This window comes from Mustela nivalis, assembly GCF_964662115.1.
Source record: "Mustela nivalis genome assembly, chromosome: 7".
NCBI classification, from domain to species: Eukaryota; Metazoa; Chordata; class Mammalia; order Carnivora; family Mustelidae; genus Mustela; species Mustela nivalis.
The window spans coordinates 142,713,655-142,738,321 of NC_139026.1; the positions used below are offsets into that span (position 1 = coordinate 142,713,655).

General features: G+C 52.8%; 1 long non-coding RNA gene across 5 annotated transcripts; it reads left to right on the top strand.

Moving 5' to 3' along the window:
- The first annotated feature begins 10,445 nt into the window (after positions 1 to 10,445).
- On the top strand, positions 10,446 to 24,206 carry LOC309870154. Of its 5 annotated transcripts, none has more exons than XR_014314511.1 (3): positions 10,490 to 10,828; positions 11,043 to 11,652; positions 12,137 to 16,993. It is a non-coding gene; the product is annotated as an uncharacterized lncRNA (long non-coding RNA). The 5 variants fall into 5 exon arrangements; XR_014314512.1 differs by adding an exon at positions 23,405 to 24,206 and having other exon boundaries at positions 10,491 to 10,828; positions 11,043 to 14,004; XR_014314513.1 differs by adding an exon at positions 19,840 to 21,214 and having other exon boundaries at positions 10,491 to 10,828; positions 11,043 to 14,004.
- The last annotated feature ends 461 nt before the right edge of the window (positions 24,207 to 24,667 follow it).

The window sequence follows — 24,667 nt, forward strand, 5'->3', positions numbered from 1 at the left end:
AAGTGTTGCACGGAGCCCACTCACTAAAAATGGTATTTGTCGTGTGTTTGAAATTCAGACTGAACTGAGCATCTGTGTTTTCGTGTGCAGGGTTTGGCACCTCAAAATCTCAGAAGCTTGACAGAAGAAAGGTGTGCTTCTCGCTGACAGACCGTCTGTGTGTTCTTGACGGGTGCCCCCCCAACCCCGGGCAGTTTTCGCCTAAGCGGTGGCGCCACCTCCTGGAGTCCTTTGTGGTCTCACAAACCGGGAAGGGGCAGCCCAACAAGCCACGTGGCTCCCCCGTGGGTAGGTCTGCAAATGGCACACATCAACGCTGGCATCTTCCCAGTTGCAAAACCAGACGGGTGGCTCCACCCAGATCCAAGCAGGGCCATGGAAACGTCCTCTTCCCGTCCGCCCTGAGCTCGCTGCTGCCAAGACAAGTGCCCATAATGGAAGGGATGTGGTTCTGTTCAAATCACGGCCCTGCCTTTCTGTGTGCACGAGACTCGGGATCAAGTTCCAGAATTTTCTCACTGGTGGAAAGGCCACACAGAACCTCCCTTGCGGCAGTGGTGTCCAGGCCTGAGGCCCGGGTGCAGAAGCTCTGAGGGTAGAGTCGGTATATAGCATCGGCACTTTGTTTGCCCCCTGGTAAGTTATCTGCCCGGCTTGCTGCTGGGCGCTGGTTTCCCGAGAGCAACGCAGAACAGTCGTATCCAAGTGTTTCCTGTCTTAAACTTTTAAATCTAAGAAACCCTCCAATCGAGTCAAGCCGAGGTTCAGTCACGTTGGTAACTCGGCCGAGTTCACACCGCCGGGCGTCTCAAACTCCAGCCGGCGCCACGCGCTCTCAGTAACCAGGGCGCGGCGCTCACCCGCGTCCACACGGTCACCTGCGGGCATATCCGCGTGCAGGAGTCCAGCTGCACTCGCTCCTTTCCTCCGGCGGTCGGGAGAGCTGGGTGCCTTCCCTTTCAGGTATCAGAGCTGGGTGCCGGCTGGAACCTGCTGGAAGGCCAGGTCCCTGCTCCGTGCGTCCGCGTTGCCTGTGTGGAATCCGGCGGAGAGCCTGGGACACGCTCCGACCTCCTCTCGCTGGCGTCAGCCCCGCACCTGACCGCTGTGCGGGCCAGAGTCCCCCTCCGCACGCCGCGCCCGCCCTGCCCAGCCCAGCCCAGCCGTTCAGACGTTAGTCTCTGCGGAAAGTGAGTTGCTAATGACAACAGACCATGAAACAGCCCGACCACAGTTCCTCCCGCTTTCCTTTTTGGTTTTCAACCTGGTTTCATTTTGCCAGTGCAAGGGAACGTAGGAGGCAGAACTTTCGGTGACCCAGCAGCAGAGCCTGAGATCTGCTCTTCCGAGCGCCACGCCTGGGCCACTTGGGTGGCCCAAAGTTCATCTTTGCCGTAGTTTTCCCAGAGACAAGGCAGCGTGAGCGAGAGAGAATCGTGACTGCATGAGTTTCCCAGAAATCCCAGCTCTGTGGCCATGGCCTTGACCTGTTTGCTGGCCTGACCCTTCCATCTGCCAGTGTCCAAAGATGGGACAGCGGCTGAAACCAGACGTTCTCCCAGCTCGCAGGGATACACAGTAACTGCCCCCGTCCTCTTAACCCAAAGAGGAGGAGGTTTGCTTCACAGGCCGCCCACAAAACGTCTCAGACCCGGTCTTCTTCACAGGTTCCCTCCAGACCAGTTCCCTTCTCTGGTCTGGACATTTTCACGGAGCAGACGCGGTAGGGGTGGTTCCCCCGGAAGACTGGCAAGTAGTACGCTCGAGGCTATGTGATGAATGAAATGCCTCGTTCCATAGAAAGGCTCAAAAAACACCTTTGACCCAAAAGTACGATGAGGTTTATGATTCAAAGAAATATTTGACCGGGTGCTCCCTGAGAAATGACCAGCGCATCCTGTGTGCTCTGTCTCCCAGGAGGGAGGAACAGGCCCCCGCAAAGTGCGTGGTACCCTCTGGGGGCCCCACCTGGGTCAGACAACTCCCAGGCCTCAAAACTGAGGGTTTCTTAGAGTGACCAGACTCACTATAGTTGACTTTTAATAAATACACAAATAAATAAATACACATTGAGAGAAGCTCCCGTAATAACTCTTTTTTTTTTAAATTTTTAAAAGATTTTATTTATTTATTTGACAGACAGAGATCACAAGTAGGCAGAGAGGCAGGCAGAGAGAGAGAGAAGAGGAAGCAGGCTCCCTGCTGAGCAGAGACCCCCCACCCCCGATTCGGGGCTCCATCCCAGGACCCTGGGATCATGACCTGAGCCAAAGGCAGAGGCTTAACCCACTGAGCCACCCAGGCGCCCCTGTGATATCTCTTAATAGGTCAGCAACTAAGTCCAGCCCCCTCATGTGATCGCCCCCTCCGGACAGTGTGCATCACTTCCCCCAATAAACAGGAGAAACAGAAGACGGAGGAGGCAGGTTAGAGGACGGACGTCGGGACAGCAGCTGGAAATAGCTGGGTGACTGCACTGGTCACCGAGGGAGGGAGGAGGAGGGTCTGACCGAAGAGTGGCTCTTCGCCTCGTGTGAAAGAAGGTCTGGAAAACTTAACTACGGTGCTGGTTTGAAATCGGGTGCGTGCAAGCCTCAGCTTGAGCCCCAGTTGCAAAAATCAGACGTTTTAAAATGAAATTACAAAAAAAAAAATCGAGCGCAGCTTCAAGAATGATTCACGAAGTTAATATATGATCAAGTGAAGAAACGCCTAAAAATAGGTTTCAAGTGTTTATTAAAATAGAAATCTATACATGTAAATACGGCAAGTGATATAAAAACATGAACACAGAAGCCAAAGCTCCTGTTAGCCTTCTTCCCAGAAACAACCAGAGTTAATGGCTTAGTGGACAGCTTTCTAGACTTTTATCTGTATGCAAACAAATACATGGGGGGGGGACTGCAAAAAAAAAAAAGTTGTTCTTTAATACTTTATTTTATGAATTTATTAATACTTTCTCTTTCGCGTTCACTTTCTTTTCCCCCCACAGTATCTGGGACATCCCTCCGAGCCGGTCCTGTATAGACATGCTTTGTACTTCTTAACTGTTTTTTTTTTTTCTTTTTAACTGCTATGGAGGATTCTTGCAGGTGAATATTTTCACCCACTCTTTACTCAACAACATCATAATCCTACCGAAAGGCAGTTTTAGGGGATTCGCTCTAATCGTGCTCTCATTCTACAAATTCATGACTTTCACTTTTTCGTGTAGTCTCCCTGCCTGTGCCCATCTGCACACACACTTTTTTTTTTAATTGCTGAAACTAATTTTTTAAAAATATTTTATTTATTTATTTGACAGAGAGAGATCACAAGTAGGCAGAGAGGCAGGCAGAGAGAGAGGAGGAAGCAGGCTCTCCACTGAGCAGAGAGCCTGATGCGGGGCTCGATCCCAGGACCCTGGGATCATGACCTGAGCCGAAGGCAGAGGCTTTAACCCATTGAGCCACCCAGGCGCCCCGCTGAAACTGATTTTGTTTATTTATTTTTCTAAGTAGGCTCCACGCCCTTTGTGGGGCTCAAACTCATGACCCTGAGATCAAGACGATGTTCTACCGACTGAGCCAGCCAGGCCCTGCACACACGTTTGATCTGTGAATCGGGAACTCTTCTGGGAATCGCTCCTGCCAAGAGCTAGGGCCTGCCAGGTGCTAGAGAATGACAAGATAAGCCAGGGCCAGGCCAAGATGTCCCCTGCGAGCCTCCAGCTGCTTGGTCATCTACCGCTGAATTTGAATAGATGTCTTTGTAGAAGGCATAAATACCTTGCTAAAACTCAAAAACTCTCATTTTTGTCAGATGCTTTCTTCAAGGGTAGAATCTTTTATGCCCCTCCTGGGTCTGACTTGGTTCACGTGGGTTTAGGGCGGCACTGACCGGTGATCTAACCCCGCTGTTCTCTCCGTTTCTCTGAGGCCAGGCAGGAAGCGAACTGTGACCTACAGACTCTCCGAGCCGCTACTGCCGCCACACAAAAGGGGCCCCAAACACGTCCTTCCTCCTTGGCACTGACGTTACAGGTGCAGTTGGGACCTGGGCTGTGATGGGGACAGAGCGGAGGCGTTACATTCCCCGTAGAGGAGAGTACCGTGTGCCTTGTGTGAAGAAACTAGAGTGTTTAAAAAAAAAAAAGAAAGAAAGAAATTAGGTAGTTTATGTATTTAGAAACCTCAAAAACAGGGCGCCTGGGTGGCTCAGTGGGTTAAGCCTCTGCCTTCGGCTCAGGTCGTGATCTCAGGGTCCTGGGATCGAGTCCCGCATCGGGCTCTCTGCTCAGCAGGGAGCCTGCTTCCTCCTCTCTCTCTGCCTGCTTCTCTGCCTACTTGTGATCTCTGTCAAATAAATAAATAAAATCTTAAAAAAAAAACCAAAACTTGAAAACAGATATGAAATACTATGTTAGTCTGTCAAATAAAATAAATAAAATCTTGAAATACAATGTTAGTATTTATTAAAATGCTTACAAGGAGTTTAAAAATCTGTGTCAGGGGTGCCTGGGTGGCTCAGTGGGTTAAAGCCTCTGCCTTCGGCTCAGGTCATGATCCCAGGGTCCTGGGATCGAGCCCCGCATCAGGCTCTCTGCTCAGTGGAGAGCCTGCTTCCTCCTCTCTCTGCCTGCCTCTCTGCCTACTTGTGATCTGTCTGTCAAATAAATAAATCTTTAAAAAAATAAAATAAAATAAAAATAAAAATCTGTGTCAGATATTTAAAAAACAAAACTCAAGTCATTAAGTGTAATATGAACCAAGAGGAGCTACAGGAAGGGACACGGTGCCTTCTGGAAACTGAGGAACAGAACAGTTCATGGATAACTCACATGCCGTACGGGGAACGCGTGCAGTTCAGCAGCTTCTAGAATATTCATGGCGACGGGCCGCCACCACCACCACCGTCCATTCCGAAGCATCTTGATCATCGCAGGGGAACCCCGTGCCCCCCTCCGGGTCCCCCGACAGCCCCTGCGGATCCACACACACCACGGAATCTTTGGGCTTCTGGCACTTGGCACAACATGCTCACGGTTCATCTGTGTGTAGCACGTGTCAGAATTCCATCCCTTCCCGTGGCCAGACGACACCACCACGCGCAGAGGCCACGCTGTGTGCCTTTGTCAGGATAGGCATCTGATGGGGTTGTTTTCGCCTGTGACTCGGCTTCATGCTGCCGTGAACATTCTTTTCCAGCTTTTCGTGCGACGGGTAGTTCCCATTCCTCTCGGGTACGGAACGGGAGTGGAATTTCTGGGGCATAGGGCCAGCCCCTGTGTACGTCTGATTGTTTGAGGAGCTGTTGGAGGGTTTCCCAAAAGGGCCGCTCCATGGCACGCTCCCACCCACGCTGTCTGAGGGCTCGGATCTCTCCCCACGCTTGCCAACACTTGGGACTGTCTGTCTCCAGTTGCGGCCATCCTAGGGGGTGTGAAGTGGCGTCTCATGGTTTGGGTTCGCGTTTCCCAGATGACTCCTGACGCTGGGTGCCCTCTCACACGCTTGTTGGCCTTCCGTACGTCTTGCTTCGAGCAATGTCTGTTCGAGTCCCTGGACCATCTTCGAACTGGCTTGTCTTTCTACATCGAGTCGTAAAGCTGGAGGCTTGTATTGCTTCCCTCCCTCTTCCTGGTTGTCGCCCTCTCCCTCACTAAAAGGGCAGTAGACCAGACGACTGCTCCCATAGACCCTGCTCGATAGGTCGCCGTCTACGGAGGGAATAGCACAGAAGGGGCAGCTCCTGGGGGTGGGGGTGGGGTCTGGGAGCTTCCGAGCACGGAGACTAGAGGCGAGTGCTGAAGAGCATTGCAGCTGGCCTGTGACCTCAGGAGAGTCTTGCCCTCACTTCCGTGCCGCAGCGTGTACCCCCTCGGGGAAGGAGGCATCGCTCGGTCAGAGTCACCTGTGTGCCAGCTCAGGGTGGGATCCCGCGACGGCACGAGAGTTCAGTGACAGTGATCGACAGCGGCCCTGGGAAATGGAGACAAAGCAGTCACGTGGTGTGGTTTGGGGGTTCCAGAAAGACCCCCCTAAAATATATATCCAACGACCTCCCATCTCGCTACAGATACACCAGGACTACCTGGAAAACCTTATTTTTAGTCTGTTGAGACATGATGTCACGTGGGAGACAGAATGCCCCCAAGAACTAGTTTATGAGGGAGCGATGGGTTTATAGAACAGGGATCTTAGGGTTTGAACGCTCTCCCCGCATAGATAACAAATCCCAGGCTTCCTGGAATCTGTCTCCTTACGTGCACAGTGGACTTAGTAACCCACTTCGTGGGGCGATCGCAGGACTAAGGAGCCAGCATCTGATAAACACGTCCTAGGGCCTGGCCGGAACAGGACCTCCAAACGGTCGTTTGGGGTTTTTTTCTTTAAGATTTTATTAATTTATTTGTCGGAGAGAGAAAGCACACAAGTGGGGGGTGGAGAGAGGCAGAGGGAGAAGGAGGGAGCCCGACGGGGGGCTGGATCCCAGGACCCCGGGATCGTGACCTGAGCCAAAGGCAGATGCTTCACCGACGGAGCCCCCCAGGCGCCCCTCCAAACAGTAGCTTGAAATTGTGTCAGGTCTCGGAGAGAACGGAACACAGAACAGGAGGGATGGTGTTAGGGAAGCCGGGAGAGCTCTGGGTGGGGCATTGCAGTGGGGCCCCCAAACCCTGGGAGGGGGATGGGCACTGCCTCCTGTCCCACCGAGCCGGCGGCGGCGGCAGTGTGACACCTTCCAGGGGAGGCACGCCCTGCACAGAATCGCAGGCTCTGCACATTCCATCAGCTTCTGTCTGATTCTGTCAGTCACCGGGGATTTCCAGGGAGGCTGGGGATGAGGCCTCCGGGCCCGAACCCTTGGTAAACCTGACAGTGAGGCCCAGAGCCACCCATGCCCCCTTGACCCCCGTTCTCCGACTCTGCAGGGCACGGCCCAGAGCTGAGCGGACACTCGCTCATGACCCCTCGGCACGGAACAAGGCGCTCTGTGAAATGTCAAGAGATGCTCCCCTGACAGCTCTGCGGTCCTCCCCGCAGGAAAATGAACTGGGTAACAGCTTCGCCCGCACCACAAGGCCGCCTTTGTTGCTGGCCTGCAGGGATGCTGTGCGGGGCCGCGGTGACCGCGCAGGGAACACGCAGGCCTTTGATAATAATAGTCCTTTGTCCCGGCCTCCCCCAAGAAGAGCAAACAGGAACGGCTCCGGTGAACACAGCCGAGACCCTGACGTGGAGACCCGGCGTGAGGGTGAGGAGCTCCAGGCTCCGTGCGACGGAGGAGGAAACGGGAACTCGGGGCCCCGGTGCACAGCCACTCGGGGGAAACCGGCCCCCGGAGAAAGCCCCTTCCCGGGAGAGGCTGTCCTGCGCCGCCCTGAGCTCGGTCACTCCCCCACCCCCTGCCAGGCAGCCTGGTCACATGCTCTCTGTAGCAGATGCACAGCATCAGAGGCTGCTGGGGTTTGGACGGGGGCGACCCTCACGTTGCAAAAGTCCCCATTTCACAGCGAAGGACGCAGGAGCATTCCGGGCAGACACCACCTCTCCCCAGCTCCGAAACCGGTTCCTCGTCCTGGAACAAAACCGGTTCGAGCACGTGCTCCTCGTCCCCCCCCCCACCCCCCACTGTGCCTGCAACCACCCCCCTGCTTTCTGGTTTCCTGGATTTACTTCTTCTGGAGACTTCGTACTAACAGGATCACACAGGACGCGGCCTTCTGTGTACGGCATCTTTTGCTTGCCATAAAGCCCCGGAGCGCGAACCAGTCCTTTCCTTTTCCTGCTGAGTGTCTCGCTGGACGTGCAGACCGGGCTTTGTTTATGCGTTCACCTCCTGAGGGACATCGGGGCGGTTTCGCCTCAGGCCACCGTGAGTAACGCTGCCAGCAGCAGTGGTGAGCCCGTGTCCGGTACAGTCCCCGCTCGCAGTGCAGGCGACGTGGCCGGGAGTGGACTTGCTGGGTCAGAGGGTGATTCCGGGTAACTCTGGGAGGAGCCCTCGAGCTGTCTTCCACGGTGCCCGCACCATCTCACCATCTCACGTTCCTGCCGGGGATGGACGAGGCCTCCAAGGTCTCCAGCCCTCACGAACACCTGTTGTTACTGTTAACTACGATAGCCCTCTAGGGGGTGAGAGGTGGGATCCGGTGGTTCTGCCCTGCATTCCCTCCTAAGGACTCAGAATGTCTCTCCACTTCTGTCTTCACAGGAGTGTCCATTCAAGTTCCTTGCCCACTTCTTACCTGGTTGTCTTTTCATCACTGAGTTGTAAACATCCTTCACATATCCTGGATGAATTCATCTGCTTTTTTTTTTCCTCTAAGGAGTTTATTTTTACATCTTAAGTAATCCCCGCATCCAGTGTGGGGCTTGGACTCACAACCCTGAGATCAAGAGTCCCACACCGTACCGACCAAGCCGGCCAGGCGCCCCAAGTCCAAGGGCTCTATCATTGCTGTTAACACACTGCTGTCCCGTACCTGTCTGTCCCCAGTGGGGTGCTCTTTAAGGGCAGCCCCTGTGCCTTCAAAAACAAAACCAAAGCACCTAGAGTCCCTGAGCCTGGAACGGGGCCCGGCCCAGAGGAGCGATCAGTGTGGGCCAAACCGTGTGTGGAATGAGCCCGTCGTGAGGTGGTCCCAGGAGAAAACCATGACTCGTCCCTACAGGTCACGCGATTCTCTTTCATGTGCACCGAGCCTTGGCGCTCTGGGCTCCCGGCTGCGGTGGGCAAGGGCCCGGCGTACGGCACGTGGGGAAGAGCCAGGGCGGCGGGCATAGGTTTTCCCTGATCAGCAGCCCTTCCCTCTCCTCAGCCAACAGAAGAAGCCCTCCTTCCCGTGGGAGCCGACTCCACGTGCTTCCTCTGGGACTGTGGCCCACCCAAGGGCGGTCACAGGCCAGGCCTCACCCCCACCGGATCAGTGTAATGGTGAGCCTGGGACCAGAGAGCCAGGAAACCACAGAAGAAGCTCTTTCCACGGGGTGGCTGGCCCGGTCATGGAGTGTGGTGGCCATGAAGCCTGTCCAGTGTCAGGAGAGAAGGACAGACTCCCCCGCCCCCGCCCCCCCCACACACCAATGACCTTCTCTTAGCCTCTAGATCAGCCACGCTGAAAGCCCACGTTTAGACTTTTAACTTGTGTGACCCCAAACTTTCTCTTCCTCAAGAGTCCCCGTCCGGGCTTCCCTTGCTGGTTCTGTGTCCACCTTTCTCTAGGGGTCCGGCCTGCAACCGCTGTGCCCACCACCTGCCGTCCGCACGCAGCAGCCACTCCGGATTTCCGGAACCGATGACGTCCCCGCTAACCATCGCTGGCTCCCACGGCAGCCCAACCTCCGGCAGCCCCTGTCCATAAGGCTGTCATGCTCAGTAATGGGATCTGAAGTCCAGCTCTTCTCTGGGATGGGGGCTTAGGAACCCCCAGGGAACTGATAAAACATTGTCCCTGGGGCGTGTCCCCGAGGTTTCTGGAAGAGATGAGCGTTGGACTCAGTGGCCCTCCCTGGGGCATCATCTCACCCGCTGAGGGCCTGAAAAGAACAAAAAGGCAGAGGAAGGGTGAGTCCGCTCTGTGCCTGGGCTGGGACATCCCTGTCCTCCTGCCCTCAGACGCCGGGGCTCCTGGCTCTTGGGACTCAGACTCAGACTCAGACCGGGTGACACCAGCCGGCCACCAGCAGATCGTGGGGCTTCTCGGCCACCGTAACCGCACCAACCCCTTCCTATAATAAATCTCTCCTCTGTATCTCTGTGCATCCTGTTGGGTCTGTTCTGAGGAGAATTCTGACACACAGAATCTGCTTCCTTCTCGCATTTGGTTCTCCCGCAATCCGCCAGTTTCCTGTCCTGCAGTGGGCCCGTTTCTCCGCACTCCCTCTGGGGAGCAATGATCAGTGTCCTCTGAGCTGTTGGATGACCCCTGAGCTGACTCTCCTTCCTGGCGGCCTCCTGGGGTCGCCCGCCCTCTGCCTGGCGGAGGTCCCTGCTGTCATGGCCTCGGTGGAGGGCTGTCATCCATCCTGCTACCTCCCACCGTGATCGCTCAGCGCCCGGGTGCGGGCCTGGGGGCGGGTGAGAGGGAGGCTCCGGAGCAAATGTCCTGAGGTGCGAAGCACTTCAGAGCAGAGCCCAGCCCTCCCCCTTTTAGATCACCAGTCCACGGATTCTTACACTGTTTCAGTCTGACCCCGCAAAGGGGGCATGTCCCCCCGGCTTCAGTCTCGGGGAGAGTGCGTGCCCAGCTGAAGCCTGTTGCCTCTGTTTGCTAGAAGGGCTGATCGCTCTCAGAAGGCCCTCGCCCGGCCTGGGTGCTACCAGTCCACGTCCAGGCTAAGCGAAAGAAGGATGAGAGGGGTAGCCGGCTAGTGGATAGAGCCTGCAGGGTCCTCTTGGACACTTTTCCTTTTTTTTTAATTTTTATTTTTTAGGATTTTATTTATTTGGTTGGGGGGAGAGAGCACAAGCAGGGGGAGTAGCAGACGGAGAGGGAGCAGCAGACTCACTGCTGAGCAGGGAGCCTGACGTGGGGCTTCATCCCAGGACCCTGGGATCATGACCTGAGCTGAAGGCAGACCCTTCACCCACCGGGCCCTTTTCCTTTTATCTGACGGCTTCAGCGCAAAACCCTAGGAAGTGACCTCATGTCCCTCCCTCTCTCTGCAGCCTCGCGTCCGGGCCTCTGCACTTCGGTGGTTAAAGGCACCTCATCGCTCACCTGGCCCCACACGGCTCCCTGCTGAGCAGCACCTAAAAGACTTGCAACACCTTTGGGTCATGACTTCGAACTAGCCAGCCGGGGAAGCCGACTGACCGCCTGGGCCAGGTCCGGATCCATCAGGTGCAGTTCTCGGGGGGATCGGGGGCAGCGGGAGGGGTGGGGCCGGGGGCGCGCAGGGGCCGTGAGGGATCTACGCTCAGCGGAGCTTTGGACTTCTGACCCCGCCGCTGTGGGATGTGGGGACGGCATGAGAACGAGCTGGGCATCTCTACCTACTTTTTCAAGGCTCAGGGCTTTTTAATTTGTTTTGTTCCCTTAATGTTACGTTTTTCAGAGTAGCCTCAAGGCCCGCTGTCCCGGTGGGTTAGCTGTGTTCTGAACGGCTAGAATGGTTGAAGAGTGTATCTGGCTGGGGATCAGCAGATTCGGCCAGCTCACGCCCCACGCACATCACACCCAGCCTGGGCCTGCGAGGAATTCATCTCAGTGAAGAACAAAAGGTCAACACCGGCAGGCAGCAAGAGGGCTCACGGGCCCCGGGGCCCAGCTCTCCACAGCTAATTTACTGCGTCCTGGGCTGGCGATGGGGAGGGGTCTGCTGGCAGCCAGCGGGGGTCCCCCAGAGCCAGCACTCATCAGTGCCCCTCCTGCCGTGGGGCTGTGCTCTTTGCCGGCCCCACACACACGGTGCCGGTGGGCACCGCCGCTGTTTCCTAAAGGCGGCTTCCTCCTTCGTCTGGAGCCGGGGGCTTGACCCACGCCGGGCCAGTCGGAGCCCCTTCCTACACCAGTGCTCGGCGGGCAGAGACAGGATGCAGCCTGGTTTCTCTCTGCACGAGGCCACTAGGAGGCCGGTGTGGAGCAGGTCTCGGTGGAGCCCCCGATCCAGTGCGTTCCGGGGACTCTGGGCTGCTGCTCCGGGAGTGGTTCGGTTATACAAGCCGGTAAGTTCCCTGCCCCTGCGGGGATGGCCACGGGGCGCGGCAGGCAGGGGCGCCTTAGGGAGTCTCCGGGTGGCAACAGCTGCCGAAGGCTGGGGAGGGAAGCCGTGTGGGGCGAAGGGGAAGCCGCACCACCACGAGGCCACGAGGACGGACTTGGGAATCTCCCCGGGGTGCGGGAGCGCCAGGGCGGGCCTTCTGAGTCAGGGGGCAGGAGGGCGGGTCTCCGTCCCCCCGGAGGACCCATCCCTGGATGTGGGCCTGGGAAGGGCATGGCCCTGGGCAAGGTGGCCCTCCAGTCCCCCGGGGGCCGCCAGGGGCACTCCTAGCATTTTGGGTGGTGATTTATTCACCCGTGAACGGGAACCGGGTGGTGCCGCGAAGCATCCATATGCCATGCGGATGTCTGTCCATATCCGGATGTCTGTCCATATCCGGATGTCCCCTTTTCCCTAAACGGCTTCGAATCCCATTTTGGTTACAAAAGGAGTCCTGACCCTGTGGGGGGAAGGTTGTTCCTTCCGGTGAGAGGAGTCAGTCCAGCTTTCACGGAAGAGCATCGGGTGCTCACAAGGACAGGAAGCGCCCCCACGAGCGAGGAGAGAAACGCTGAGTTGTGGGAAGGGGCAGAGGCAGCCTGAGCTCACGTGATTCCAGCCTGGCCTTGAACGGGGAAGCTGTCCTGCAGAGCCTGGAACGCAGTCACAGCCTGTTTCAGACCCTGTGGCCCAACCTTCTCCTTTTAAGACACGAAGAAAACCAAGACCCAGAACGAGTAGGGTTTGTGACATCTAGGTCAGTGCCGTGAATCGGTTTCCTAGGGCTGCCTTAACAAGGGACCCCAAACTAGACGCGTGTTCTCTCGCAGGTCGGAGGCCAGAGTCCGAAATCAAGGTGTCAGAGCCACCTCGGGGCTTCCAAAGGCTCAGGGGAGAAACTGTCCCTCCAGCCTTCCAGGGAAGCTGCCCATTCCAGCTTCCAGGGACTCCCGCATTCACAGGCGTGGGGCTGTGACCCTCCTGTCTCTGCCTCCCTGGTCACATGGCCTCTCCCTCGGCTTTCCTCCCATAAGGACCCTCCATCCTAAATCAGGATGATCACATCTCAAAAATCCATAATTATACCTACAAAGACCTTTTTGCAAATAAGTTCACGTTCACGGGTTCCGGGGACATAGGGCTTTGCTGCGGGCACCATTTAACCCCTTGCATGTTCCTTGACGGGAAATCCTGTGTCCTGCCACGAATGCAGTACTTTGCCAAAGAGGTAGAGCTTACTCCTTATTTGGTGCTTGCATGAGTGTCCCCAAACTGTTTTCCACCTTCTGTCTTCATAAAGTTTTCTAATATTGTAATATGACCTAACAAATAATAATAATGAAGCTGAACTACAGGATGTCTTGGAACTATTAGAGATGTAGATTTATATGTACAGCAATGAAACAATTTGTAGAATCTATTGTTTTATTTTTAATTTTTTTATATGAGAGAGAGAGGGAGAAACAGCATGAGCAGGGGGCAGGGAGAGGGAGAAGCACGCTTCCCACCGAGCAGGGAGCCTAAGGCAGGACTCGATCCCAGGACCCTGAGATCCTGACCTGACCTGACACTCAACCGACTGAGCCACCCAGTCGCCCCTAGAACGTGTTGTTGAGTGCAGAGAGGAAGGAACAGAAAAAGTGCGTTGCCATCTGTGTTACCGAATGTGTGTGCACATGTGCACGTGTGCACGGACAGTTTCTGGAATGAGCATAAGAAATTTAACAGAGAGACTGGAGGTCTGTGCACGGAGCTCGTGTATTTTCCACGTTGTACCCTTAAATATCGCTTGACTACTTTGTCCCAGCTACGTGTGTCACTTTAAAATCAGACATTAAGTAATAGAGATGATCTTGGCTCTTTTTTCATGTTGGCTTTTTAAGGGCAAAATGTGCAGCACCTGTTTGCTGACAGCGTAGAAATGTCGGGCTCGGAGGTCAGGAGTCCCCATCACAGCATCTCCGTCCTGCCGACCGGGCGAAGCCACGGTCACTCAAGGTGAGCTTCGTGGATCTCGTGACACGAGGGAGGGCCCTGCACACTGTAGTCCTTCCCAAGGAGGAGCCAGGGCCAGGTGACCCCAACACCAGAGGGAAGTGCTGGACCAAGAGGCCAACCTTCGGGCTGTTCCCCGGATGCAACTTCGGAGCCAGACGTCGCCACGGACCCGCATCCCGCATCCCAGGGCACTGTCACTCTGCACGTGGCCCCCGTGCACCGGGGGTGGAAACGACTGTGTCACGCCGCCTCTCCCGGCCCTGGTTTGGCGAAGTGTCAAAGGCGGCACACGAGAAGAAAGATCTGAGAGAGGGAGAAGGTAGGCCCGAGAAATCGAGGAGCAGGAGAAGAGGGGGCGTGGGAAAGAGCTGACGGGAGAGCGCAGAGGAGGTTCAGAATCCAGAGCAAAGTAGGCCGCCAGCAGGCCGGTCCGAGGCCCTCAGCACGGCTCCCGCCCGGGGGCTGCTGCTTCAGAGCTGGGGAGGAAGAGAGAGTCCTAGGAAAACAGGAGTGCTGTCCAGTTCTCGCCCTGAGGACCAGGCGGCTCCTGCGGGAAGCACACGGGGGTGAGCCAGGCTCGCTGTCCGCTGTCCGCTTTGTGGCTCTGAAGGCAGAGGGCTGGAGCTGGAAGAAATTCTCTGGGCTTACACCTTTTTTTAAGATTTTATTTCTTGATTTGAAAAAGAGAGAGAGCACAAGCAGCGGGAGGGACAGTGGGAGAGAGAGAAGCAGACTCCCCACTGAGCAGGCAGCCTGACGTGGGGCTCGATCCCAGGACCCTGGGATCAGGACCTGAGCTGAAGGCAGAGGCTTCACCCACTGAGCCCCCCAGGAGCCCCTCTGGGTCTTCATTTAAATCTTCACAGCATAAAGCAAGGCTTAAGTAAAACACACAATTTTGGCTGGATTCCACGGAAGAGAAATTTAATTCCCTGAGAGATGACGGTTAAGGGTACAAGCTGTGTAAAGTTCCTCAGCCGGAGAGTCCCTCGCCCATAAAATCCATACAACGGGGCGATGAAGGCCTCTGAGGTGTTTTCCAGTCCATCCTGGAATCCGGCAGCTCTAGAGGCTGTGAAGACGGGTGGAGGGGAACGGGCACCAGCGAGTCTCTCGACGAGAGGCTCAGGAGACCCACCACCTTCTGACAAAGGAAAATCCAAACGGGAACATGAGCATCCGTTCCCCTGAACACGGAGGGTGGCAGAAACCGATTGGCTCCAGCCTCGCTCTGATGCAGACAGGTTGCTTCCACTTCCACAGAAGAGGGTCCCCTTGTTCCCAGATGCTCCCCTGAGTAGCCAGGGGTGTGCCTGTGGCCTTAAGGAGCCGGAGGTGTCCGTGAGGCGGGCCCAGAGCGCCCGAGGCACCTCAGGCGCTTTGTCCCTGGGTTCTCACCTCTGAAGTGGGGCGTCCTTTTATTTTCTCAAAGTGAAAAGGCTCCGTGTTGTTTTCTTAAAATGAGATTCTATCCCGGAACATTTCTTTGAAACTTTTAGCTGCTTTTTTGTGTGTTTGTTTGTTGAAGTAATTACTAGGCCCAACATGGGGCTCGAACTCACCACCCTGAAATCAAAGATCACATGCTGTACTGACGGAGCCAGCCAGGAGCCCCCTTTTGGTTGTTTTTCTTTAAATGTACCCTGTTTTTTCATTTTTTAAAAAAATATTTTAAAAATCTTTTAATCTGTTAAAAGAGCATGAGGGGGGAGGGGCAGAGGGCGAGAGAAGGAATCTGTAGCCGACTCTGCTGCGTGCAGAGCCCAGTGCGGGGCTCGATCTCACGACCCCGAGACCATGACCTGAGCTGAAACCAAGAGTCACACCCTCAACCAACTGAGCCACCCAGGTGCCCCTAAAACATACTTTGTTTTTAAGAACAATTTTAGGTTCACAGCAAAATCGAGTGAAGGTACAGAGATTTCCCTATGCCCCCTGCTTCCCACACTGTCCGAATCCCACAGCGGAAGCCCGTCTGCTTGGGGATGGCGCGCTTTTTCTTCCCAGGCTCATCTGACTCCACTGTCCACAGTCAACCCCCCGCCTTTCACTGGGGTCTCGGGAGCGGTGGCAGCATGGGATCCCGGAACCCACTGCTCCTTTGTAGGCACCTTCAACCGGTGCCCTCGTCCTCACCGCACTTCCCCGCCTTAACTCCTGTGGTCTTCTCTGGAACCTTCTAGCTGGAGTGAGCTTGCTTCTCAACGCCTTGCCTCTGTGACAGCTCAGCTTTCTCTGGGCTATTAGGTCATGGACTTGACGGTCTGCTGTCTTCCAGCAGCGGACTCCCTTTCCGCTCTCTCTGAACGCAAAGCTTCAGACCCTTTTTCTTCCTTTTGTGCCATTTCAGCAGACCCTGGGGCGGGAACAGTGCTCAGTCTGCACCATGCTGTCTCGAGTTCTGTCCTAGATTGTGGTCCCCCAGTCCCTACTCTCTGACGAATGCCGTGGCTGCTACCCTCACACTCCGGCACTCACACGAGTGTGCTTGAACAGCGTGTGACATCGTAAAAGTTTATACTAGTGGACGGGTTGGAAATCTCCTCTTGTCTCAACTAGTTTCAGCCTCCTCCCCTTCGTTACCTTGAGGCTGATTCCTTCTGATCGCTGCTGGAGCTTACCTCCCACTCTTGGCTCCCCTGTATTAGAATTCGATGAACATTTTAGCGCTGCTTTTTATATCCCAGAAAATGTTTTTTCCGTGCATCCCCAGGAATAGAGCTGAGACGTAGGGTTTGGCAGATTCCTCTCCATAATGACTGTGGCAGTGGAAACGTCTCAGAGACCTTGCCCCGTCTCCACTGTGACTCTCCCAAAGGAGGACATAATGGGGAAATTTTCCCAAACTTACATGACAGATTGAAGAGAATCTGGAGGGAGATTTTGACAGACCACACAGAAACTGCAAGAGCAGCACGCGGTGTTGGGAACTGGGCAGAGAGGAAACACGGCAAACCTAGTTAATTTTTAACCTGACAGGGTCCTTCTATATAACTTTCATGCACAGTGAATTCTTATTTGCCAGCTAACATAAGAACTTATTTTTCTGTTATCTGAGAAAAGACAAGATGTTCCTCCTAATGCTTTGTTATTTATTTCTGGTAGGAGTCAAGACTAACCTTGGAATTCTTTTTTTTTTTTTTTTTTTTTTGAGAGTCGTGGGCAACTGAGTTTCAGTGGTCAAAACCGACTGTTCTATTAACATATGGGCATGGGGTCACGAATAGCAACACTAACAATTCTGACAGGCAGATAACGCCACACTGAAATAAAGAAGACAACTGATTTAAAAACTTTAAAATGAAAAATAATAATTAGATAGGGGCGCCTGGGTGGCTCAGTCAGTTAAGTTAGCTAGGGTCACAATCTCAAGGTGATGGGATTGAGCCCCATGTGGGGCTCCGGTTCAGCAGGGGTCTCCTTAAAGATTCAGTCCTTCTGCCCTTCCTCCCCTTCTCTCTCTAAAAATAAATAAAAAGCGACGCCTGGGTGGCTCAGTGGGTCGGGCCTCTGCCTTTGGCTCAGGTCATGATCCCAGGGTCCTGGGATCGAGCCCTACATCGGGCTCTCTGCTCAGAGGGGAGCCTGCTTCCTCCTCTCTCGCTGCCTGCCTCTCTGCCTACTTGTGATCTCTCTCTCTCTCTCTCTCTCTCTCTGTGTGTGTTAAATAAATAAATAAAATCTTAAAAAAAATAGTGATTAGATATCAAAGGTAAAAAGGCTTTGAAATGAAAAAGGGTAACCCAAAGTGGGTTAGCTATCACAACCATTAAGTCACTCTGGAGGTAAAATGTGCAAACAGGACTCAATGTGCTTAGCTCACCGCGGCCTAGCCCAATTCCTGGCACAGGGGAAACACAGTAAATAATTGCTTAAGAGATAAATGAAACAAGCCAGTTATTTTTATTTCAAAAGCCTTATAGTGGGAGATATGAAGTTAAAAATTTAAAGGTATGTGGATACCACAAACCTCTCCCTGAGGAAGTGTCCCCCCAAACCACACATAAATAGAGTCAGTAGAGTCAGGCTAGAGCGCCTCACTTCTAGGGTGAAGGAAATGTCACAGACACCAGAGGATCTGTCCATGCCTCTTTTCCGGGATCCGGCCACCACCCCCGTGGATGTGGACTCGTGGTAACCATATTTCCACCACGCACTCTATGCCCCCCTGCTTGAGTTAATCGGATCAAGTTAGACACAAGACCCCAAGCTCGCCCAACCCGACTCTCTGCCTAGAACTCTGACATTGGTTATGGAAACCTGGGGAGTCCAGCCCAGGGGTTCTCACCTCAGGTGATTTTTCAGCCCCTGCCTTGCCACTGGGATGCTGGTGCTGTCTGGAGACATTTCGGTTGTCACAGCTGGGGCCAGGGGAGGGTGGGTATTGGCTTCTCGTGGGAGGAGGCCCGGGGATGCTGCTACACACCCCACAGTGCCCGGGACTGGCCCCCCATGGAGGAGTGCTCTGGCCTGAAGTGTTGGTGTGAGGCTGAGGAACCCTATCGAGAGCGTCTGGACAGACGGGGTGTAGCTCAGTTGAACTGGGCTGCCAGCCATCCCCTGCCCTCCACGTCTAAGGAAAGCAGTGTCAGGTTGTAGAGAGAAAACAAAGAAGAAGCCATACAGAGAGGAGCTGGGCTAAGAGACATTTTTCCAATTCCTGACTCCAATTCCTTCCAGAAACCTGACTACACTTATGCCTCCTTTATCCTTCTCATAAATCCCCCTTTATACTTGAGATAGCCCGACATGGGTTTGGTTACTTGAAAGAAAAGTAACTTAAACTAATACAAGAAACATTCCAGTCAAATGATTTTCAAGTGACCTAAGAAACATTAAGGCTTGAGCAGTTTAGTCTAGGATGGAACAAATAAATCGTCATTTCAGTCAACTGTATTGCTTTTCCTTGACAGCCACACTCTTTTCCCACCACTTCTCGACAGTTAGAGGTTAGAGTATGCTCAAGGTTTCTGAGGGGAAGGGGCCCAGAACAGGCTTGCCCTACACTTATGACGCTTTTGGAAATTGGGACATCTGACTCATCGTTTGGCCACCACATCTGAAACCCCACCCAATTCTACTAACTTGTCATTATATTAAAAGCACTCCATAGACTGTTACTAATTGCACTTGCAAGTGGTTTATATTTTGCATATGATTTTGTATTTGTAGGTACCTCATCAGTCTCGCCACTGATTTCATTTCTCTACATACAGAAATTCAATAAAAGTTGTAATGTAGGGTAAGCCACTGAAATGGTCTTTGATACTCGGTTTCTTCCCGGAACTTATATTTTTCTTTACCCAACTCTTAGGAATATTGAGTTCATTCCTCATCCTTACATAGAATTTCTTGATCATTTAGGAGTTGCAGAGCCCTTTGAGAATCTCAGGGTGGGTCCTCTCTTTGGAAAAATATACATATGCATTGTTTTCCATACAAATCTGAGAGTTCACAGACCATTTAGAGGCCATCATAATTATCCCTAAGGTTATGAGCCCTTGCATTAAATATTTATTGAGTGCCTCGTATGACCTAGGTGGTAAAGAGAAAAGGATGAAAATGTAGAGGCACCTGGATGGCTCAGTGGGTTAAGCCTCTGCCTTCGGCTCAGGTCATGATCTCAGGGTCCTGGGATCGAGTCCCACATCGGGCTCTCTGCTCGGCAGGGAGCCTGCTTCCTCCTCTCTCTCTCTCTGCCTGCCTCTCTGCCTACTTGTGATCTCTCTCTGTCAAATAAATAAATAAAATCTTAAAAAAAAAAAGGATGAAAATGTAGAGTTCTACCCTTGAGAGGAACACAACTCCATAGGGCTAGCAAACAGTAAGTGCCCAGTTACAACCCAGGTGCCATGTGCTAAGAGAAGGGTCGTAGAGAGCACACACTAACCCAGAATAGAGGAATTTAATCCGGGGGGGGGGGGGGGAGTAAGGATAGATTTGTGGAAGAAGTGACATCTGCACTGAGAATTCTTACAAGCAGAAGAAAGCAGGGTCCATAGAAGGATAGGGGAAGAATGCTCCAGACTGAGGGAAAGGGTGTCTAGAAGGAAAAGGGCATGGCAAGTTTGTGGAACAGAAAATGTTTGGAGCAGCTCTGCTCCTCATCTGTCTGTCCGTCCTCAGCTCCATCCCTGCTTTTTATGGATCACAGGGGCTGAGTCAGCAAACCACCCCTTCCACAGCCCTCTGCCAACTGGCTTCTGGTGAGTTCTGCCAATGGAAAGTGCTCGGGGAAGACAGGAGGCAGGAGAAGCCACAGTCCCCTGCTGTTGGTTGTATCAGGAGCAGCCAGGAAGGGGACTCCAGGATTCCAGCGGCCACAGAGGCAGTCACGGCTCTAGACCAGCCTGATGGGGATCAGGACGGCCAGGTGGCACCATTTTCCCTCTTGGTCCAGAGTTTCAGGCAGTTCCTAACCTCTGGGGAAACTTCTCTGTTTCGCCTCTCCAGCCCTGTCAAGCTTTGAAACCAGTTCCCTATATTATAGTGCCTCTACTTAAAATACCTACAGTGGCTTGCATTCTTCTGGCTGGACACGGACTAATGCGGCGAGGAATGGGAAACTGGCGAGGCATGGAGGAGGGCTGTGCTGAGGGTAATATCCACTGGGTAACTGAGGGCCAGATCACTGACGCTCATCTTCGGAAATAATCTGTGTTTGGACTTGATCCAAAGAGCAGTGGAGGCCTAGGAAATATTTTGAAGATGTGCTCAGCTTGGTCACTTTTGATTTTGGAAAAGATCACTTAGACTAGAATAAAGAGAACAAGTTTGAAGGCCGAAGGCGAATTAAGAAAGCTTTTGCACTCATGTAGGAGAGAACTTGACGGTGGTCTATTCTACTGTAGACGAGGCGAGGTTGGAGATTCTGGAGGGATAGGCAGGATTTTTATGAGGTGGAATGGCCAGAGTGTAATGGGGTATTGTGGCAAGCTGAAGGTGACTACACATTCATTGGCAAGTCTTTGCACTGATAGGTGGGCTTTATGGCACTTCCTTTTGAATCTGGGCATGCTCTGTAACTGCTCTGACAAGTAGAATATGATAGAAGAGACCCTGTGCCAGTCTGTGGGCCCACGCCTTAAGAGCTCAGCAGCTTTCATTTCTTGTTTCTTGGAACTTATGCTCTTGGAACACATCTACCATATTTTGAGAAGCACAAGCCAAGTGGAGAGGATACACCCTCACAGCTGCTCTTGTTGACAGCCCCAGCCAAGCTCCCAGCTGTCAGCCATGGAGTGCGCCATGTTGAATGTCCAGTCTAGTCTGGTCTACAGGCTTCCTGCCCAACCGTTGACTACAAATGCATTGTAGACACAGGCAATTCCCACACAGCGGAGCCCATTCAACCCGCTGAACCATTAGAGATAATAATACATGGTTAAGTCACTACATTTTGGGGTGGTTGGTTATACAGCAAAGGAAAATAGGAATAGATGTGGAAGGAGAGAAAGAAGACAGAATCAAGGATGATACCTAGAATTCTGCTTTGGACCCAGGGTGGAGCTGTCTCTACTCAGGTGGAGACTGTGAGCAGACGAGCACTTTGTGGGGGTGGGCGGGGGGGCAGAGGGTGTTGGGTGGGTGGGTAAATGAATCTATCATAAACTAGGAAATATTTATTTTGGCGATTTATTTTTTTCCTAGATATTTTAATATGTTTTATCTTCAGCATTAGATTTCCAGATGTTAGAGATTTATATTTGATAGATTCCTATCTTTAAGACCCTCTAAAATAAATATCTTAGCATCTTCTGCAGTAAGAAAAAACTGCCTTCTCAAAAGTATCAAGAGGAACTGGTATCTGTTTCATCACATGTCGTCCTTGTTGGTCTAGGGATCAACTTCCAGGTCATTTATTCATTCATCAAATATTTACTCATCACGTGTCAGGCTTTCAGCATTGTTCCAGAGCCATAATTCTGCACAAGACAGATACTGTCCCTGCCCTCATGGACTTTACATTCTGGTTGGCAGGCAGACAAAAAACAAGAATGTACCTGCCAATTTGATAAAAATCAATGAAAGAAATGAGCAGGGGGTGATCAGAGAATGAAAGTTGAGGGGAACCTACTTTAGATAAGGTGGTCAGGGAAGACTTTCTTTTCTTTTTCTTTCTCTCTCTCTCTTTTAAGATTTTATTTATTTGAGAGACAGAGTGAGCAAGAGAGAGAGCACATGCACAAGGACAGGGGCAGAGGGAGAGGGAGAAACAGTCTCCCCACTGGGGAGCATGATGCAGGGCTCGATCCTAGGACCCTGGGATCATGACCAGAGCTGAGGGAAGACACTTAACGGACAGAGCCAGCCACCCAGGTGCCCCAAGGGGAGATTTTCACATGGAAACTTAAGGAAGTGGAAAGAGCCAGCTGTGAGAAGAGGTATAGGAGGGGAAGTGAGGGTTAGTAGCTATGGGACCCACCAGGGTGCAGAGGCCCTTGGGTGGTTAAAAGCTTGACCAGATTCTAGGAACTGAAAGACTAGTGTGTTTGGGGTGCAGTGAGCCAGAAGTATACAAGATGAAGTGGGAGAGAGACACAAAGGTTAGGGCCAGCTATACCTTTAGGCCATAGTAAGGAGTTTGAATTTCATTCTAAATGCAAAAGATAGGCAGAAGCATGACCATGATCTGATTCACATTTTAGGAAGATAACGGCCAGCAGAGACAGAAGGGTTGAAACCGGGTAAGAAACTATTGCAGTGGTTCCGGACAGAAGGACAGCCAGGACTAAGATTCATTCTGATTTTCTTTTCCTTGGACTGTCTCCCTCCATAAAGTGTGGGTGCGGGCTCAGTGCAAACAGATCAGCGACGATTCCCAAGCACCTGCGTATACGTAACACTCACCCTGGCCTCCTGCTTTGTAAGACAATTTGAAATATCTTTCAGAGGGATGGTATTTTCCATCCTTTCCACCAATCACCCACTTCCCCCGAACCTCAGGTTTCACTCAGTTTGGAACTGAGGCCTCTTCTGCACAGAACCAATGAGTGGCTTTCAAGCCACTTTACCATAAACAGTATTTGTGTTGTCTGCCACATTCCTCGGCAACTTGAATAGATGATGAGGCTCCTAGAGCAGGTATAGAATTTTGGATTAAACCAGTTGGTTGTTTTCTTTTTTTGGTCCTTCCAAAGGGCCATGGGACTTGTAAGGCCAACAAAACTAAATTTCAGTGTAAGGGATCAGATTGAAGAGACTCATTAGCCTTCAACTCAGATCCCTTATCCAATGCCTTGAAGTTTCTCATTAACTCCATCTGAATATTGATAAAATAAATACCCTTCACTTTAAACATGGTAACAACTCAGCAGATATGCTTAAAAGCCTCAACATTCAGAGGTTGAAAAAAAAAATTCAGAGGTTGATGGCAATACATGAAAAATGCTCTTGGTTGTTATTGCCAGTTTTTAATTTAATTTTTTAAAATTTTTATTATTATTTTTTAAGTAGGCTCCACACCCCATGTGGGGCTTAAACTCATGACCCTGAGATCAAGAGTCAAATGTTCTACCCAGCCAGCCAGGCACCTGGAATGTGTGTGTGTGTGTGTATTTTTTTTTTTTTTTTAAAGTATTCTCAGTGACCAAGGTGTGGCTCAAACTCATAAGCCCTAGATCAAGAGTCACATGGTCTACTGACTGAGTCAGCTAGGTTCATTATTGTTAGTTTAAAGAAAAGAGGGGTCAATATTTCAAGTCAGTTCAAAAATATAGGTAACATCGTAAAAGTAGCCCTAGAGATCCCTTTCCCCTTCAACTACTTGAGGACTAGTGAAGACAGCTTGAACCAGGAAGCGGACCTCACCAGACACAACTTGATCTTGTACTTTGTAGCCTGCAGAACCGTGAGAGGTAAGTTTCTGTTGTTTACAGGTTTGTGCGTGTATATATATGTGCACGTCCTTGGAGACCGACCTTCTGGAAGCATCATGTTGAGCCAACAGAAAAAGCAGTCACACCCACTGGTACGTTAGGGTTCAGTAGACAACTTGGCACTTGATTTTTGTCTACCCAGAAATTCATTTGGTCACTGATGTATACAATCCCAGTTAAGGTATGTAAGTGTACCCCCCACCCCCACCCCACCCCCAGGTCCAGGGTCCGATAGAACACACCTTCTTAAACTCTTTCTGGGGTGAAGAGACATGGTACCACACTGTTACATTATTTCCGGAATCCGAGTGATTTAAATATGCAGGAAGTTCTGGCTACCGAGATTCACTTCGAATAGTCCTTCTCTAGCTGTTTCAGGGTCAACTCCAGAAGGAATCACCAACTCTGGTCTGAGCGCGGCGCACCTGACAGGCTGCAGACCCCGCTGCCCGGGGCTCTGCGGGGACCCCTGGCCCAGACCGCCTCTACAGGGTCCCCGGTCTTTGGGCGAGAACACAAGCCTCTCCTTACATCCATCTCTTTACCCAGAGTGGAGATTCCAGTAGGAATCCTAAAAAGGCTGCGGGGTGGGTGGGAGCGGGCCGGAGCCGGGGCGACGGGAGGCGCGCACCGCTGCTCCCACCTGCGGGCTAACCGCACGCCTGCGGCCAGCCACGACGTCTCGAGCCGCCGAGCTGCGGCCCTCGGGAGGCGCAGACCTGCTTCCACATCAGATCAGCCTTCCCTTCCGTTTGCGCCAAGGGGTAGTTTTTTACAAGTTTTTTTTTTTTTTCCTCCTTCTTATTAAATTCATTCGGGCCGCACAGGGGGCGAGGCGGCAAGCACGACCGCTCGGACCCAGGGCGGGAAATGCGGTGGAGCCTGCGACCTCCGGCCGGGCCCGCGGGCGGCGGGGCTCCCCGCGCTCCGAAAAGGGAGGCCGGATGGGAGGGAACACAAAGCCAGCCGCCAGCGACAGGGGCGGGCGCGGCCGGACGCCGGCCCCGGCCTGCTCGGCGCTCGGGCCGCAGCCGGAGTCGGGCCACGAGACGAGCCCCGCGGCTGCGACGCGCGCAGTGCGGGGCCCGGGGCGGCCGCCCGCGT